The sequence below is a fragment of the Pollicipes pollicipes genome, unplaced genomic scaffold (genome assembly GCF_011947565.3).
Source record: "Pollicipes pollicipes isolate AB1234 unplaced genomic scaffold, Ppol_2.1 Scaffold_5724;HRSCAF=6776_pilon_pilon_pilon, whole genome shotgun sequence".
In the NCBI taxonomy this organism is placed as follows: domain Eukaryota; kingdom Metazoa; phylum Arthropoda; class Thecostraca; order Pollicipedomorpha; family Pollicipedidae; genus Pollicipes; species Pollicipes pollicipes.
This window is the reverse complement of record NW_023596746.1, coordinates 53,392,512-53,397,439: the sequence shown is the minus strand read 5'-3', so window position 1 is coordinate 53,397,439 and position 4,928 is coordinate 53,392,512.

Here is a 4,928-nt window from a genome sequence, read left to right as displayed (position 1 = left end):
GGACCAGACCAGTGGCTCCGGGTCCTCGGAGGAGATGGGAACCAAACGAGTTTTGTGCCTCGTTTTTTTATTTGACGTGGCAATAGTTGACACTAATTTTTTAAGATGGGTTAGCTGCGTACAATATGCAGCACCCTCGCCCCTCTCCATTTCAACGCTGTCACTGGCGTAGTCAGCACGCCCAGTGTCGCCGTAAGCTGACCGGTCTCTCACGGCATCGCTGCCCTGACCGGTCCGCGCGGGCCCCCTCCAGACTCAGCACCGCTGCCCTGACCGGTCCGCGCGGGCCCCCTCCAGACTCAGCACTGCTGCCCTGACCGGTCTGCGCGGGCCCCCCCCAGACTCAGCACCGCTGCCCTGACCTCCGCGCGCCCCCTCCCATCTCAGCACGCTGCCACTGACCGGTCTGCGCGGGCCCCTCCAGATCAGCACCGCTGCCCTGACCGGTCCGCGCGGGCCCCCTCCAGACCCGCCCGCCGCTGCCCTGACCGGTCCGCGCGGGCCCCCTCCAGACCCGCACCGCTGCCCGACCGGTCCGCGCGGGCCCCCTCCAGACCCGGCACCGCTGCCCTGACCGGTCCTCGCGGGCCCCCTCCAGACCCGGCTCCGCTGCTCTGACCGGTCCGCGCGGGCCCCCCTCCAGACCCGGCTCCGCCCTGACAGGTCCGCGTGGGCCCCCTCAAGACCCGGCACCGCTGCCCTGACCGGTCCGCGTGGGTCCCCTCCAGACCCGGCGCTGCTGCCCTGACCGGTCTGCGCGGGCCCCCCCAGACCCGGCTGCGCCGCTGCGGGCCCCCTCCAGACCCGGCTGCGCTGCTGCAGGCCCCAGGCATTGACACGGACGAATCTCTCCGTAATCGCACAGACAGGCGTGGGATCTCGCCTGCCGTGGAGGAGCCGCATTCCGGGTGGCGCGATGCTGACCGCGGCGCCCTCCGGCCGGCCCCTGTTGCACAAGCGGTCGGCTGAGGCCTCCGCCGGGCGCCGCCAGGGGGCGCCGGTGTGCGTACCGCCCCGCCGCGAAGGACGGCGAAAGTGGCCACGCCCTGGCGTCGCACGGGGTGGGTGAGCCGCGCCGCGACAAAAACGACGCGTCCAGCGCGGCGCCGGCGCTGAATGGGCCGCTCGGCGGCTGGGTGCTGATTGCGGGAGCTGGCGACCGGTGCTGGGTGATGACGTCAGTTGTCAGGACGGGAGGCGTCTGGTGGGCTAGGAATGCATTTCGTGCTGCCTGGCGGATTTTTGAGCCGCGTTGTAGCGCGCGTGCCAATTCACAACGGGTATGAAGGCCCGCCACGGCAGTTTTTACGACGTCGGATCCGAGTCTAACAAACTATGAATTTGGCGTCGCACGTAGCTTCTCTTGAATGTCCAAATATATGGCACTTCTGGTTGAAGTGCATGCGATGGATGCCAAGATAGACTTGACCGGAATAACTTTCTTGCGACATACGGAAGGTATTCCGACTTTTTGTGATTTTCTTTGTGCCAACGTTCACCTGCCTTGCGTGGTAACTGCTCGGACAGGCAGCAGGCACCCATATTGATAGGCAGCAGGCACCCATATTTATATATCAATAGCTGTGCGACAGGTCATCATCAGTCACGTAGTCACATGTTGAACTGAGGGGTATGCAGCGTGTGTGCACGCTCGTTGTCAACGCACGGACAGCTGCGGCACCCGTCGGGGGTCACGTCGCTGACATAATCGCGCTCCGTGTGCACGCGCAGATCGCGTAGGATGCGTCACAAACAAGCACTGTACGTATGGAAACGACAACAACCACATTTTGTGCGGTAATCGCTGGTGTAAAGAGAAGCCAAGCACGGCACATCTGACAATAAGAAGCCAATCTAACAAGGCACAGAAGCAGCATGCACCACGCGTGAGTTTTATCGTTGGGCGGCCTGTGCGGCGGCCGGGGAGGCGGTATGAGAGCACGGCTGCATGAGGCGTTAAATTACGCCGAGTCTAGCCCGTCTGAACCGTGGTCAAGCAGCCTTGCGATATAAAGTAAAGCTGGCGAAAACTATTCATAGCTCTAGAGCATAATTGCTAATGGTGAGAACATTAATCTTAAATGACATTTTTCCAGACAAAATTATGAGGCTCGGTATTTCTGAAACACTTGACGCGAAACACTGGATGGTACAAAATAGCCCAGAGGCATGGCTGTACCTATAGAAGCGGTAAGAACCGTAAATTACACGCGCTTGGGTTGTGCTGCACGGCACCAGAGCCGGAATATTCGCAGGGATGCATCAGGCGCCGAAGATTTGTTCGACAAGTCCAAATATGTTCAGCAATCTTGTGTGTGCGCTAAACTAAGTAATTTCATGAAAATTCCGCCCAGTTAAACACTCCAGATGATAACATGCCCATAGCAGCACAGTCTAGCATAATTGTCCTCGTTTGCTTGACGGTTTCTCATGTGTTGAATGATGACACCAATAGGCACGGTCCTTGACTCATCACCTACACCTCGTGCTTGGCGTTTCTTGTGAATGAATTCAGCACACAATGCGCTGTTAGCCGAGCCTAAACCTCGGCAGGCTGCCTGCCAGAATAGCGGCTCATTGTCTGAGGGTGGATTATTTATTTCTAACAAGGCACAACGAGCGCATTGAGGCGTGAAAACTGTTGTTAATCCCGTCGGCGAATTGCGCATTTTCCTACTCTGACCTTGGATGACTGTCGCGGAGCAATAGCAAGCGAATAACGGTGGCCTGTTTTGTTAGCAGTGTTATTGTTCTGCAGGCATAAGATCAAACCCGTCTTCAGATAGTAACGGTATACGAGTATGGGTTTATAAAGCAGCAATGATTGTGTGGGTACGCCTTTTTTACACGAAAATCCAAGGTCTCTGCATAAAGGAAATCAAATTAAATCGCATTATGCAAAGGTGCGAATTCTTGTACCACTACAACCAGACGTTATGTAACCTCGAGTCAGAAAGCCAATTGTAAATTATGGTTGGTGCCCACTAGTAATTAACCGTACATATTGCATATATTCCCCAGCCGGCTACCGACCGGATCACCGTGGGTCGCCATGTGTGAGTCATTTCGTACGTAGGAATAAAAAAAATCGCGTAAAAGGGACACCACCCGACCTAGGCCTGATGACCTGATCCGAGCTATACACTCCTTAATGGTGTGACACGCATACGATGCACAATGAGATGCTCTTCCTCTGATGTCGGTTTCATTGTCATATACGTAGTGCTTACTACCGCCTGAAGTAGAGCCAGCAGTCATCCGACGGTTTGGACTGACGTCATCGGTCATGGACACGCGTCATCTAGACGATAAGATATACCACCCCTATCTACTGCCGCTTAGTCTAATCCTATCCGACAAATAGGTCCGAGATAACGAGAGGTGACCGCTCAGCAATCACACAACTGGTCCGGTGGCGATGGTGGTCGGTCGAATGCCCCGAGCGACATCGGCAGGATGCCGTGTCATGATGTTCGTGTTTGGAGCATCAGCTATTCATAGGAGTAGCACGGCAACTAGAGCTCATTTTGCAATCGAAGGCCTGGAGTTCCATCATCGCATTACTATGCAAGACCAGGCCTTCTTTGTCCCTGCTCACCTTCACCAGCAGCCGCCAGCTCACTTTACGCCCTTCTCCTCTCACGCATCACGAGTACAGAGATACGCGCGGGGAAGACGCGACGGGATGGGTGGCATTTAATTAGCGGACTCCTGCTTGATTCCTGGTGGAATGGGAATCGACTATGAAGTCAATCTATTTTTCTAGTCATGTTCAATTCCACTGCTTGAAATGTGTTTTAAGAGTCAGTAAGTAGTGCCTGGACTTTCCTCAACCAGATATCGGGATGTCCAGAAATGGAAATATAATGAACTCAGTAGATTAATAGTGCCTATTACCAGAGGTGACATGTCTTCAAAAGTAGTTAAATCATGCCCAAAACAAATGTCCCATGCAGGCTACCGTCACGCCTACGAACGGGTCCGCCTCCGATAGGCTTGTCGCTGAAATCGCCTGCGTTGGAGCCAATTCCGAGTTTGTGCCGGGTCTCATTTCGTCGGTATTGCAGTCGAAGAAAACTGCATTGTGCTTTTTGCGGGCTGAGTCGCCATCAGCCCCACGCGCTATGAGTCTGAGTCTGAGTCGATTCCTCCGGAGATAAATCAAGCACAGGTCTGCTAGCTAACAAATGTCACATGAATTAGCTGCAATTTCTTCGCGCGCAGGCAGGTACAAGGGAATCTATGGAGGTGTGAGGATGGTGAGAAAAACGTTCACAAAGAGCGAGATTTTCGCCTCTCACTGATGCCAAAAGAGTAGCAAGCCATTTAGTACGAGCCTGAGTGGAGTGACACACCCACAGTGCGGGGTTGGCGGGCGTATGAGTAACTACCTGAGTTAATAAGTGTCTGAGTGACTAACTAAGCGCGCGAGCGATTAATGATCAGCCAGCCAGCCAATGGATCAGCCCGGGACGGCCAGCGCCCAGCGGTCCATCCATCGGTCCTCAGGTCCGTAAGTGACAGCCAATCGATGACCCGCTGCCGGGTGGGAATTTGTTCACTGCTCCCCGTGCCACGTGCGGGGCGGGAGCGGCGCCGATTGGCCAACGGTCACCGCTCGTCGGCGGGCCGGCAGACGGACGAGCCGGCGGCCGGTGAAAGGACGCACTCGCCGCCCCCGCTGGCATGCGTCCCGCTACAGGGGTCACCGCGCTGCCACCGTCAGGAGGTTAACGGAGGCTCGGCGGCCGGGGCGGGAGGCGCGGGGCGGCCGGTCAGTGGCCAGGAGCTCGCTGCAGCTGCCGAGGGACAGGTATAGCGCCAATGTCGCGCTTGGGTTGAGGTCGTCTGAAAACCGGCGCGCTGGGTCAGGTTAGGGCGCGGTGCAGAGTTGGGCCAAGTCGGGCTTTGTTTTATGGGTTTTCAGT